Source organism: Peromyscus maniculatus, chromosome 13 (genome assembly GCF_049852395.1).
Source record: "Peromyscus maniculatus bairdii isolate BWxNUB_F1_BW_parent chromosome 13, HU_Pman_BW_mat_3.1, whole genome shotgun sequence".
NCBI lineage: Eukaryota > Metazoa > Chordata > Mammalia > Rodentia > Cricetidae > Peromyscus > Peromyscus maniculatus.
In genome coordinates, this window is record NC_134864.1 from 4,786,821 (window position 1) to 4,800,590 (window position 13,770).

Here is a 13,770-nt window from a genome sequence, read left to right on the forward strand (position 1 = left end):
GATAGACTTTCCAGGGCACACCCCAGTGATATCAATGAACCGAAGAGCTAGTCCTTTGAGATGATAAACAAGATTGACAGAGCCCTTGGTCTAACTAGCCCAAAGAAAAAAAGAGGACCCAAAGTAACAGGATCAGAAATGAACAGGGAAACATTACAGCAGACACCAAAGAAATTCAGAGTTTCATAAGGGAATACTTTAAAAACCTGTACTCCATTAAGTTGGAAAATCTAAAAGAAATGGATGAGTTTCTAGATTCAGCCAAACCACCAAAATTAAACCAAAAAGAAGTCAACAACCTAAACAGACCCATAACAAATGAGGAGATTGAAACAGTCATAAAAAGCTTTCCAGCTGAAAAAGGAAAGTCCAGGGCCAGATGGATTCACAGCAGAATTCTACCAGACTTTCAAAGGAGGTCTTCAGCCAGTCTGACTTAAACTAATCAAAAGAACCAGAACCAGAAGGAGCATTCCCAGATTTCCTCTCTGAAGCCTGTGGGTCTCTGTGTCTCCAGTTGTGTCCCTCACAGAGTCTCTTCCTCTGCTCCCTACTTTGCGTTGGTGTCTGAGGATGGAGCCCACTGTCCTCTCGCCTCCATCCACAGCCCTGCCCTGACTCTAGGTGTCTAGGTTGTTACTAATGATGAAGAGCCTGTGTCTAGCTCTGGCCTGCCTCCCTAGCTGTCTAGTCTTGCCACCTGCCTTCGTAACTGCCGGGATGCCCCTCAGCATCTCCCCGGTGCTCACTCACCCTTCCTTCTGCAGGAAGTGGTCTTGGTGCCCACAGCATGATGCGCAGGCTTCCTGGTGTTCTCTTCTCTCGGATCTACTGGGGAATTAGATATGTGTGCCCCCAGACCTGAGTGTGCCAGCTGCACAGGCTACTGAACTTCTGCGTTGACTAAATATCACACAGACTGATCAGATACAAGTTTCAAAAGAAAGCCATTTATTGGGGCTGGAGAGATGGCTCAGTGGTTAAGAGCACTGGCTGCTCTTCCAGAGGACCTGGGTTCAACTCCCAGCAACCACACGGCAGCTCACAGCTGTCTGTATGAGGGGCACCCCATATAGACATACATGCAGGCAAAACACTAATGCACAGAAAATAATAATAAATAAATCATTAAAAAAATTTTTTTAAAAGCTGTTTGTTTTGTAAACACTAATGTTTTGGAAAGACCTGGATGAGATAAATCTTCAGAATTTCTCTTCTTAGGTAAGACAGCTGTATAGCCAGCTGAGAACTCCTCAGCCTTGGGAGGCATCTGGACTCAAATCACTTTACAAATGAATTGTGGGCTTAGGGGGTCTGCAGCCAACGAACTGGCTTCGGTCTCCTGGAAGAAGATGATGGAAATCTATGGTGTTGGCACCTGTAGTCCCAGCACTCTGGAGGCTGAAACAGGAGGAGTGAGAATTCAGGGCCGCGTGAGATGAATGTCAAGACCTTGTAGCAAAAGAAGGAAGAAAGGGAAGGAGAGAGAGGAAGGAAACGAAAGGAGTAAGTTTAGTTTTCTCTCACTCTGTAGCTCAGGCTGGACTTACTTGAACTCACAGCTAGCCTCCTGCCTCACTTTCCAAATGGTGGGATTACAGGTGTGAACCACCACACCAGGCACCAGCTTTTGTTTTTTAAAGCCTTACTCTTTTCAAAAATGGTAAAGAAATGTACATTTATGTAAATTAACTTATAAGACAAAATGTTAGCTGTGTATCTTGTGTGCCTCTTCTGCATAGTCCCCTTCTTTACTTGGCTTTTACAGTGACAGGCAGCTGTTTCTCAAAGCCCAGCAAATGAGAGGGTTCTGAAGCACCGTTGTGAGGTGTGTCCCCATCAGGCTTCTGAAACAAGTTCAACTGGATTAAATGGTCTGTGAACCGGGGAAGAAACAAAGGCAACCGCAGCTCCCTCCCATTCAGAGAGGTGTGGCCATCAGGGGCATGACCACAGGTTATTGATGGAGGATGAGCTGTTGGCATGTCTGAGAATCAGGATTTTATTGCTTAGGAGACTTTAGATATCTGTATCTCAGTGGCTCTCTTCACTCATCAACTAGAAGGCTGATGTCCCCACAGGTAAATGAGTCACTTCCAAGTCAGACTTCCAAGCAGCTCTTTGTTTGGTTCTCCTCCGTTTATTACACCATGCTGACAGGAGAGGAAAAGTTCGCCTTGAAAGTGAGGGGGAGCACACCCTCACAACCTAATTAGGTTCCAGTTAATTAACGTTTGAAAATAATGAATCTGTATCCTTGGAGTTGATTCCTTAGTTCCCCAGAAAACAAGTCTGTAGACCCCCACATTAGATGGAGACATCCATCTTTGCAGCCAAGGACACTGGTGAGACCATTTATAAATCAGCCAAATGGCCTTTTTCAGAAGCCACTGCATTTGTTCCTGTTCCTAGTGCCTTCGTCACCCTCCCAAGCCCATTTTCCCTTGGGGCCTTTTCAGAGGCCTGCTGTTTGGAGTCCTCTGAAGCTTTGTCTGCCATAGTTCTCTGTGCCATGTCTTGAGTGGCAGTCCTAAAAAAGCACATCCTTTTATGTCAGCAGCAGTTAGAGATCAGTGTCAGCTTTGTCTTTCGAGAAATCAGTGTGTTGGATGACCCTGAGAGTGAGCAAGGGTGGAGGATGAGGTACTAGTATGTTCCAGGGACATAGGCTTGGTAAGTGCAGAAAGGCAGAGCAACTTGACCATGGGACATTTGCAGTCAGCAACTTAGGCCTCAGCTGCCGGTCCCATCTGAGACAGTGAGCTTCAGTCCCGGCCCAGCTGCCTGGCTCCAGGCCCTAAGGCAGCAGCTGACAGGCTTGTTCCCTAGCTTGGTATGCTGGCCTGTGCTGGGAAACAGTATAGAATGCTGCTTTGAGGCAGAATAACTCAGTTCTCAATGGCGCTCACCTAGAGCTGGCCCCTGATTTTAACAAAGTTCTCTTCCAAGAGGTGACTCTCCTTTGTTTCATTGCCCCAAAAGTGACACAGGCCTCCAAGACCACCTTGTGATTTTTGGTCAGCTGAGTTGAATAATGACCCTTCTGAGTGGCTTGTCTCCAAATCCACATTTTCTGCTGCCAGTGTAGTTCAAGGACTTGGTACAGATGACTGCTTTATTTTAATTATTTTTTTAACAGTATACGACTCTCCTCCATCCTAAAAGGGAGCTTCAGTCATGGGACCAAGACTTCTTTCTATATGTGTGAAATAAAGAAATCACAGTGGTTTCTAATATCCACACCCTGAGTGTGATGCAGTGGGCGCTGTCGGGGGGCTGCTGTCTCTGACTTGCACAAGGCCTTCCCTCAGCAGAACTGCCTGGCTTGGTGCACATGAGACCCTGTGTCTCCTTTAGGCTTCTAGCTTAGCTATTGCCTTCAGAAAGGGTATGGTGGGAAGGTAGTGTGGCATCAGATGGGTCCCCAGGACTAAGACATCTTCGAAGTACTGGCTGATGGCAAGACACCCCACCACTGCTTTCTGAAGCTCTCCTCACCTCATTCTCTTCTGCCGGGCTAAGGCTTCTATGAGGAATGAGCCAGAAGCTTGCAGAGTCAGCCAGGATCCTCCAGCAGGCAGCTAGAACTGTGACTCTCTGAGTCCAGAGAGCCTTGGAAATCAAGTGAAGGGAACTGGGGGTAAAGTAAAGGAGACTTGACTAAGTTCTCAGCTCTATCTTCCATGAAGCCTACTTGACAGTTTTGGGGCCCAAGTTCCACACAGTTTCTTTATAAAGGTAGCCTTACTAATGGAAGTCAGTCACTTTTGACTACCCTGGGACTCAAGCTGTGGAATGCTGTTCTGCTTGACCCTAACCTAGTCTCAGCGTTGGCAGGTTTTCCCAGGAAGGGCCAGATAGTAAATGACGTGAGCTGCTGGTCCATATGGTCTGACTCGGACTGAGCCCTGCCTGGTCATGTGAAAGTGCCAAGCACTCCGAATGAATGGGGTAGCTGACATGCAGTAAAATTTGAAGGTCACTGAAATTTGGATTTCATATCATTGTCAGATTATTTTTCAACCATTTAAAAATGTAAAAAGTCCTTAGCCCCTGGCCCACACAAAGCAGGTCTGCCTGTGGTCCACACTTCACTGACCCCTGCTTAACTGACCGGCAAGGTTTTCAGCCCTATTACCCAAGGAGCCTTTAACAGCTCATTACCACTTCCCCAGGAAGCCAGGCTAGGTAATGGAGAACAGTTGGGCTAAGTGAGTTCTCAGGATGGTTCCTGCAATTAAGTAAATTATTCTTTTGATTAGTACCACGCTTAGTGGGTCCAGCTGGAGGCTGGGAGTGAGAGTGGCTGATGCCTTCAGCACCAGTTCTCACTCTCTTTAGACAGTGGGAGGCCACACAAGCAGCACTCTCCTTTCTCCTCTGCAGGGTCCTCAGGGTCAGGGCAGCCCCCCTCCCCTGCTTTCCCCTCCCCTCCCCTCCCCTACTCTTCTCTTCCCTCCCCTGCTCTCCCCTTCCCTCCCCTCCCCTCCCCTCCCCTCCCCTCCCCTCCTCTCCCCTCCCCTCCACTCCCCTCCCCTCCACTCCCCTCCCCTCCCCTCCCCTCCCCTCCCCTCCCCTCCCCTCCACTCCACTCCCCTGGCCCTCTGAAGGTGGGGACCTCCCCAGGAAGAACAGGCTGTGAGGAAGCTGGGCAGCTTCTCTGCCTGTGCCTGCCTGCAGCACCAAATGCAGCAGTGTGCTCCTTCCCTCCACTATAGCTGCATCCTCGCTGGCCGCTGTTCAGTGCTGTTCAGGATGGCATTGTGTGCAGGTGAGAAGGATGGGCACAACCTTCTGCCATTCCTTTAGACTTGGTGTCCATGTCACACTAAAATACAAGATAGGCCATGGCCCAGGTTCTGTGATTTGGGGTTTTTATTGTTGTTGTTTGTTTCATTCAGGGAGCTCTTCATTCAGCATAGCTTCACAGATCTGTTTGGGAGAGTCTAGTATGTTGTAGGTGCTAGCAGTGTAAGATGAGGAATGGGAAGTCACAGGTATGGTATGGGGAGGGAGGCAGCAAACCACTAGACAATAAGAAGTGCCCAGACAGAGCTCCACCCAGAGTGCAGGGATGGAGGGTGGTTGGAAGTGCTTGCTGAACTTGAGACTAGGGAGTGACTCCTGCCCCAAACTCAGGTGCTCACCCTTAGAATCCTGAAGAAACCCACATGCTGTGGGCAGTGTACTGAGAGCTTCTGTCTTCTTCTGGCCTTCAGAGGGCAGCATCTGGAACTTGGGTTTCTTTGTGTCTTTTGCTTCCTGTCTGTAATAGTTCACAGGAGTCATTTGGGTTGGCCTGATGTGAATAATCATAAGGAGAGCCAACAATTAGACTAAAGAAAATCACTCCGTTATCTATGATCTCCCATTCAAAAGAACAACTGTCTCTTAGGGTGGTAACGGGTGCTGCAGTGGCCCCCGCTGCGTTCAGGGTTTCCAGTAACTGTTGACAGCTGTGGCTGCTCTCGGACATGTAGCAACTCGCTGATTTTCTACTTCCCATGTACTACTTTCATAACATTCACAAAAGCACACTTTTCGTTGAAATGTTCCATCTTCATTTGTAGATCCAGTGCTCTATGCCTCTCAGCACCTGAACTCTAATCGATGGCAGCAGGCAGAGTGGGGAGCTGCACCCTCCACCACACAGGGATGCACAGCATCCAAGGATGGAGTCTGGGAACATTTCCTTTGAGAGTGACAGATCAGTTTAGTTACTGTACATTAATTTCATATGGAATTACAGAAAAGAGTCTTATTTCTGCATCCCAAGGCATAGGCAGGAAACAACCTTGAAACTTGACCTAGTTATATAACTAATTACAGCCACTTAGGTGAGCTGATCACTGTCTGTGGCTTGTTAACTGGTGTATAAAAACTGGTGCACATCCTTCCTTGTCAGGTAAACTCCTCGGGCAGCTTGTTATTGCCACCTGCACTCTCCCTGCACTCAGTCTTCCTGTGGCATGGCACAGTTATTTCCCACACTTCACAAAACTTCAGCAAATCCTGTTTACCTTGGAAGTTGTTATGAATGCAGACTCACACACGGCCACCGGCCCTTGCTGGATGCATAGGATGCCTTTGTGTTCTCTCTCTAATGGCAGGAATATTGTTCATAACTCTGGGAAGGAGCTGTAGGCAATGAAAAATAGACTTTCTGCCCGAAGACTGCCCATAGAGTGCAGGAGAGCAGGTGGACTTAGCAGAAGGACTTCACAAAAGTGGAGGGGGCGGGGCCTCTCAAGCCCGATGGGGTTGATGGGATCAAAGGGAAGGCAACCTGAGCAGTCAAGCTGTGCTCGCTGATGGGCGATGAAGAACCAAAGGCAGTTCTTCCTCCTCTGAGCTCTGAGTCAGTAGAGACTGGACACGTGCATCACAATGAGATGAAAATGTCTCAATCTACCCCTGGGACAGTTTAGATGAAAGGAGGCAAACGTAGCCAGAGATGGAGCCATGCCCTCTGTCTGCTAGAACTCTTGGGACACTTCCCCGCCCTCCACCCCTGGTATTACCTTGGCTGCTGGTGTCCTTCCCAGGCAGGGTGTAGTGAGGCCTGAAGCCGGAGCTTCTGCACTTGCTCAGCAGAACACTGAGGTCTGCTTTCTAAGTAACTCTAGAAAGCAAGCTTGGCTCCTGGCCCACCTCTAGAAGCTTTTGCTTGCCTTCTGGTTCCTTCTACATGCCGATGTCCAGCCTCATTTCTTCCAGGCGGAAAAACAAAAAAAGGAAAGAAACATTACTTCATGTCTGCTGCTATGCCCTCTGGGTTCACCTCTCTCTGGACCTGCAGAACCTAAAGACTGAAATCCTCTGCTGGTTCCAGGTGGGGCTGGCCCAGCCAGTCCTCTCCCTTAGGGGCCCTAGCATTTCATGCCTGTCTTTGCTTCATTGTCCAATTGCTTGTCGTCTTCCATCTCTACCCTTGTCTCCACCCTTGAGTTCCTACAAGGCAAAGACCACATGGTGCTCATCTTTGTATCCCCAGTCTCTGAACAGTGCTGCTTTTGAACAAGCCATTTGTTCCGGGTAGGGAGAATGGAAACCAAGGCTGTAGAGCAGAGGTGTGCTTGCATAAGAGAGTTACTGTGCAGTGTGAACCAGGGTTGCCCTCCCCTAGATGAACTTCTGATTCTTTGACAGGACATCCAACGTGTAGAACAAGATGTAGTGAGGACTTTCTCAGGTGGAGCTGCCTTGGCAGGTCTGAGGTGTTGGAAAGCTTCAGTACTCTTAAGGCTGCCAGTGCTTCAGAGGTGTCAAGAGTATTTGGGGGTTCCCTTTCAGATTGGGATGTCCCTGCTGGTGGTGTCAGAAAGGACTCTCCAGGAAGGCAGGGACCTCCCAAGGTTCCACCAGAGAAGGGAGCTGCAGGCCTGGAAAGACAAAAGGTACCAGAGCCATACCTGCCCCCAGAAGATTCTGGAAGAGCTACTACCAGCTGCTGCTCTCAGCCCTGGGGAGGGAACAAGTTGGATAGGAATGGCAGCCTCCAGTTTCTGCAGGGTCCTGAGAGGAGCCACGCTTTGCTCAGAATGGAAATGGCTGCCATCGGGTAAAGGTTTTTTGTTGGTCCTGGGGCTTTTTAAGAAAGGAAGAAAATTTAGAATAAAACCCAGGTGACTCAAACAGAAGTTGCTGGCTCTCATGCCAACCAGAAGTGACGTAAGAGCTTCTGTGATGTGAACAGGGCATGGCCAGAGCCTCATTTCACAGAGATGAGACTTTCATCTTAGTGGCCTTGACAGATGGAGTGGAATCTGGCCCTTCTGGGACCTTGCCTTTTGGGTAGTTGTAGTCACAGTTAGGAAAGAAACCCTGGGACTCTTTTTATTCACAGGACATCCTGCATATTCTTGCCCTGCCCCCATGTCACACTCACGTCAATTGAATGTGAGCCAAATGGTTACATAAGAAACATGGAATTCTTTGACGTTGGTGAGACCTGCATTGGAGAGAGGGAACCCTTGCAGCTGATCTTAGATTTCAACCATGACTGCTGCTTGGGACTGGCCCAGCTGACTTCAGTTCTCACTCTTCGGTGTTCTGTGGACCCTTGTTTCCTAAGCCAGAGCCCTTCTGTTCTGTTCATAGTCTGTCCTCAACTCTTGCCACACTGAGTTCCTGCAGATTCTACCTTGTCACTGAAGAACCTGTGAGCATCATGGACCAGTGACAGAAAGTCTGGGGGTCAAGATACAGGTTTGCTGGTGCTCTGTTTTACCAAGCAAGGGCATTTTTCTTTAAAAAGTCAATTACCGGGCTAGGATGTAGCTTAGCAGTTAGGTGCTTACCCAACATGAAGCCCTGGGTTCAGTCTGCTGCACACCGTAAACTGGGTAGTGGCCACACATACCTGAAATCCCACCACTCAGAGGGTAGAAGCAGGAGAATCGGAAGTTTAAACCCTATCTTTAAAAAAAAACAAAACAAAGCAAAACAAAACAAAAACCACCATTATTGTACAAGCAAAAACATTCTAACCCCAAGACAAAGGAAATATACCATGTGACAATATGAAGTAGGCTTTTGATTACATTTTGGTTTGTCAGGAGTGGGGCATGCACATCTCAGCACCCAAGTGGAGGTCAGAGGACTGCTGGCAGGAATCTGTCCCCGCCTTCCACCATGTGGGTCCCAGGGGCAGAGCGGAAGTTGTCAGACTTGGCATAGGTACATTTGTCCTCTGAGCCATCTCTTTAGCCCTGACGCAGTTTTCTTATATTGATTTGCTTGAGCTTGTTGGAACCATATTTAACTATCTGTTTTTTTCCGATTTGTTTATCTTAGAGTAGCTTATGAATTACTAGAATCATAGGCATCACCTAGTAATAACACTTTATACTATACATGTTAGAGCCTTGGTTTTTTTAGTGTTTTCTAGAAAGTTTGAACTAAGTGAGGTTTGCCCCATGAAGTTACAATGCTATACTATTACTCTTCTCAGCAAATTCAGTTTGTGGCTTTTTTTTTTTTTTTTTTTTTTTTTGGTTTTTTGAGACAGGGTTTCTCTGTGTAGCTTTGCGCCTTTCCTGGAACTCACTTGGTAGTCCAGGCTGGCCTTGAACTCACAGAGATCTGCCTGGCTCTGCCTCCCGAGTGCTGGGATTAAAGGCGTGTACCACCACTGCCCGACCAGTTTGTGGCTTTTTTGTTTTAATCTTTGTTAATGTTAGGAACCTTGGAAATGATGTTTCATTGTTTGAGCTGCCTTTTTTCCTTCTGTGGCTCCATCAACTCTAAGGCCTCTCTGCCAGGTCTGTGGAAAGCAGATTCTGCATGCCATCATTGGGATCCCCAACGCCATCAGCACAGATCCCTGCCATGATCAACTATAATCATTTTTTCTCTATGAAGGTAGAATTTTATACAATAAAATACAGCATTTTTAGTGTATAGGTCCACAAGCTCCACACACAGTCATATGGCCACTACCATGATCAAAATATAGAATAGACGCATCACCAGATAAACTGTCTGTGTGCGCCTTGGTAGCCAGACCTTATCCACTTACCCTTATCCCCTAGTAAGCCATGAATGAGCACATGCCGGGGCGGCGGGGTGGGGGATATCAACTTAAGGTGTCAACTTAGGGTGTCATTCTCTAGGTACCCTCTACATTGTTTGTTGAAACAGGATCTCTCACTGGGACCTAGAGTCACCAATTTGGCCAGACTAGCTGGCCAGTAAGCCCTAAGGTTCTTTCTGTCTCCACCTCTCTGGCACTGGGATTACAAGCATGCGCCACCATGCCTGACTTTTAATGTGGGTTCTGGGGATCAGCCTTAGACTCTCATGCTTGCGTGGCACTGTGGACCAACTAGGCTATCTCCCTAGTGATTTTTGCCCATTTCTTAATTGGGTTAGTTGGCTTCCAAGTACTAAGTTTTGAGGGTTCTTTTGATATTTTAAGTAGAGCCTCTACCAGACATGATACTGCAGATAATCTGACTGTTCTTCCATTCTCTTATCGTATTCTTTCTGGCTCTTTTTTTTTTTTATTTTCTTTTTCCATCTTTCTTTTTTTCATCTTCTTTTGAAAAGAAGTTTTAATTTGAAGCAGTCCAATATATCAATTTTTGTCCTTGTGTTATCTAAGAACTTGTTTTGTTCATTTTGTTTTTAACAGTTTTACTACATAGCCCAGGCAATCCTTGAACTCAATATCCTCCTGCCTCAGTTTCCCAAGTGCTGGGATTATAGCCTTCCTTGTATCTCTAACTCCTGGCATGAGAAATCTTTGACTACCCTAGAATCACAGATTTTCTTCTGTAAGTTTTATAGCTCTGGGATTTATTTCTACTTTCTGTCTTCCTTTATAAACACATTTCCAGGCCCAGAAGTTTCTTTTGGAAAACAGTTCCAGCAGTAGAGCTGGACACACCTGAGCAGATTTGGTAGAGTCAGACCTGGGAGTCTTGCCAGGCACAGTGCCCTCCAGGAGCCATCTGCAAAGAAGTGTGTACTTCATAGGTTACCTCAGGAGTGGCTTGTAAGCAGATCTCTGGCTTAAGACTTGGCACAACACTGAAGATTGTATCTTTTGAAACAGGGAGCAGGACGATAAGAGAAAAAGCTCTCAACTCTCTAGATAAATCCTCCTGACTATCACAGAGCGGAATGGTGAGTGGTGCCAGGCAAGACTTGGTCGATTACATGCAAACGCCCATGTCAGTGACTCACCCCATCATGCTTTAATCTCATAACTGAGAGGCTTTAAAAATTACAGTCAACAAGGCAGCTTGTGAGTTACAACTGCCATTGGAATTGGGTTTTTCTCTGAACAGCTGGAGTGCAATGTGGTGGGAAGAAAGCCGCTGTGGGTGAGAGGCCAAAGACTGCTTGCCTGGAAAGGATGTGCAGCTAATGTTTGATAGAAATCTGTGAAATGACCACCCTCAGCCAATCTAAGTAGAGGCCTGCCATCCTCATCCATGGGAAAGTACACTGCAGCAAAAGCATTCAGAAGGCTCTGATAACTCAGGGTCAGTCACTGCTCACCAGACAAGACCTAGCCTGACTTGAGGAAGTCATAGGTTGGAGTGTGAGCATGCTGGAATATTAACAGGGCAGGCAAAAGGCTGCAGTCCCGTCGGGGAGGGCCAGTGAGAGAACAGTTTGGGAATGGCTTCTCTGGACAGAGCTGGGCAGATCAGTGCAGCAGTTTGCTGTGTTCTGAAATGTGCCAGCCTTTGCTGTGGCCGTCACAGGGGAGGAGGTATGGCCAGGCTGATAGTTGAGGACCTCACTGGGCTGTCCCCAGGCATTAGACATTCTGGATTTCATTGTGGAAGCTGTTGCCCACAGGAGGGATGGAGTGGGACTTGGGTTTCGGAGCCCCATATCTGGCAGCTCTGTAGAGACCCAACTGGAAAGACTCAAGATAAGACATCACACAGGTATTTAGAAAGTTGCAGAGGTCATCAGACATCAGATCTGACAGGAAGACACAGGTGAGAGTCTGAAGAGGAGGGGGGTCATCATTAGTTTTCTACCTGCACAGAGGGGCATGTGGTGCTGCTACCAGGAGAAGCCACCTGCCCAGAGAGGACTGATAGGGATATGAAAGCTTTCTGGACCATTTTTATTTCTGTTTGTGTTTCAGTGAAGGATGTGGAAGGTCCTCACCCCTGAAGGCTCTGTATTTCCCTCCCCTGCTAGACAAGCAAGACTAGCAAGCAATGCAAAATCTAGATGAGGCCACTGTGGGCTGCCCAGGTACTTAGGAGAGGAGCAAGGCAGGACCCTCTCTACAAGAACCCCCCCCCCTGCAGTGAGCCCAGTTGTTTACTGTGGGACTGGGAACACCAGCAGCCTTTGGTCTTGGCCTGCTCCCCTCCCTCTTTACCTCCTCCTCACTCACTCTTCCCAGCAGAGTCTTTCTCGCTTGTTAGAGGGAGGGGAAGTGAATTCACTCCCAGTCCTTTTGAAACCCAAACGTGTCAGTGATCGATGAGGCTGTATTCTCTAACTTCAAAGGAGGAAACTATGAAGAGTGAATACTGGCCAGGGGAGCTGAAAAGTCCCAGGGAGCAGGAGACACAGGAGTGACCCTGCCATCATGAGGAGCGCCCCCAGCCCACCCCTGCTGGTGCCTTGCAGAAGCACAGACAATACCACTTTCAGTAAATCATGACGGATCCTGAATGCCCAGTTTTGTCCTGTTTTCAATGGGCTGTGGGCATATTGCTCAAGATATAGTCAGCCATTTGTGCTAGGTTCCCAGCTACTCAAAGGCTCAACATTGAGTGCTCTCTCAACTATATAATGGAGCCTTTGCATATGTGATTTGGGTGGAGGCTTTTCCCCCCCAAGATTTCTATAGCTAATCATAGTAGAGGTGACCTCAAGTGTAGTGCAGACCATTGTCCCTCTTCACCCCTGCAGCCTTTGAGTTATGCTGAGCTTAGGGGTATCCAGGCAGCACCTAATTCAGTCATTCATCTGCCCTCTGCCCTCCTTGATATTGGCCACTCCTCTGAGCTCACTAACTACCAGGGGCCTCCCACAAGCCTGGCTGCTCAAGAGCCTTTATAGTGAGTGGGGAGTGCTCAGCACTTTCTCCACCCTACCCCCCCCTCCGTCTCCCCCCCCCCCCGCACCCCCAGGGAATCCTCTGCTGCAAGGCCACTTCTCATGGGGCTGCACTTGTGGAGATGCCTGTGTGAAGCACCCTGTAGAGGTCCCCAAGCTGGAGTCTTGGGAACACTGGGGAAAAAACACTGGGGTCATTTAAGGGCTGGTGTGGTCCTTTCCTTAATCATCTGTGACTGGCAAGGGCCTTGTTTTCAGTAAAGCTCGGAAGCTTCCTTGGCTCCTTATCAATCGTAACAAACAGCTGGGATTTATTGAGAGCCTTCGTTTGCCAAGTGCTTTCACATGTTGCCCTCCTTCATCCTCAAGCCCTGTACCCATTTTCACAGGTGAGGAAACCAAGGCTTGAGGTTGAGGAATGTCAGAGCACAAACTGGGCAGGACGACAGAACATCTTCTGCCACTATTTCCTTTCTCTTGTTGGATGCGGATGCCATGGTTTTATACTCTAAAAATTTTTTAAATTGATTAAGTCCTTGATTTAGGACAACTTTGAAAGGCTAAAGTGCTGTGTGAGTATATTTATAAAACATCCTTGAAAATGGCAGAATTCCAGAGAGGACCAGGTGCATGGTTGCTGGGTGTTAGAGGCCCATGTCCCGGGACCATCTGTGTCTGAGTGGCAGTAGCAGCTTCAAGCATTCAGCCATGTGTGCAAAATGGTCCAGAGCCGAACACATTGTGCCAACATCAATTTCCTGGGCTATTGACCATGTAAGATGTAACTTTTGGTGGAAATTGGGTGATAGGCCCATTTTTGTTTCTATTGACTCTTACGTACCTCATAATAAAAGTGCTTCTTAATTCCGTTGTGTGGGACACCAGTACTACACCCTGGGAAATGACCAGGTCTCAGATTAGAGGTCCACTCTGCCAGAGTAGTCCACACCCATATCAGAAGGATGTGTCGCACTCTGTCTTGCTCACTTGTGTTGTCATCATGAGCATCTGTCTAGTCCCATGTCTACTCTTCATGATGTAGTCATACCTACCCAACACATAGCCAGGCAGCAGTAAGTATTCTTTTTTTATTTTTTTTTCCGGAGTTGGTGATTTATTTTTTCACTGTTACTACTTTGCTGAGATTTGGGCTGGCACTAGTGATAAACTGATAGATGTAGACCAGGTGGTCTCTCTATATTTGTTCTTTTCTATTGCAGTGACAAAACA

At 47.7% G+C, this 13,770-nt stretch overlaps 1 protein-coding gene across 7 annotated transcripts in view; it reads left to right on the forward strand.

The window, feature by feature from the left end:
• Window positions 1-13,770, forward strand: part of Dis3l2 (DIS3 like 3'-5' exoribonuclease 2) — a 322,923-nt gene that overhangs the window by 261,670 nt on the left and 47,483 nt on the right. The gene's annotated exons all lie outside the window — the stretch shown is intronic.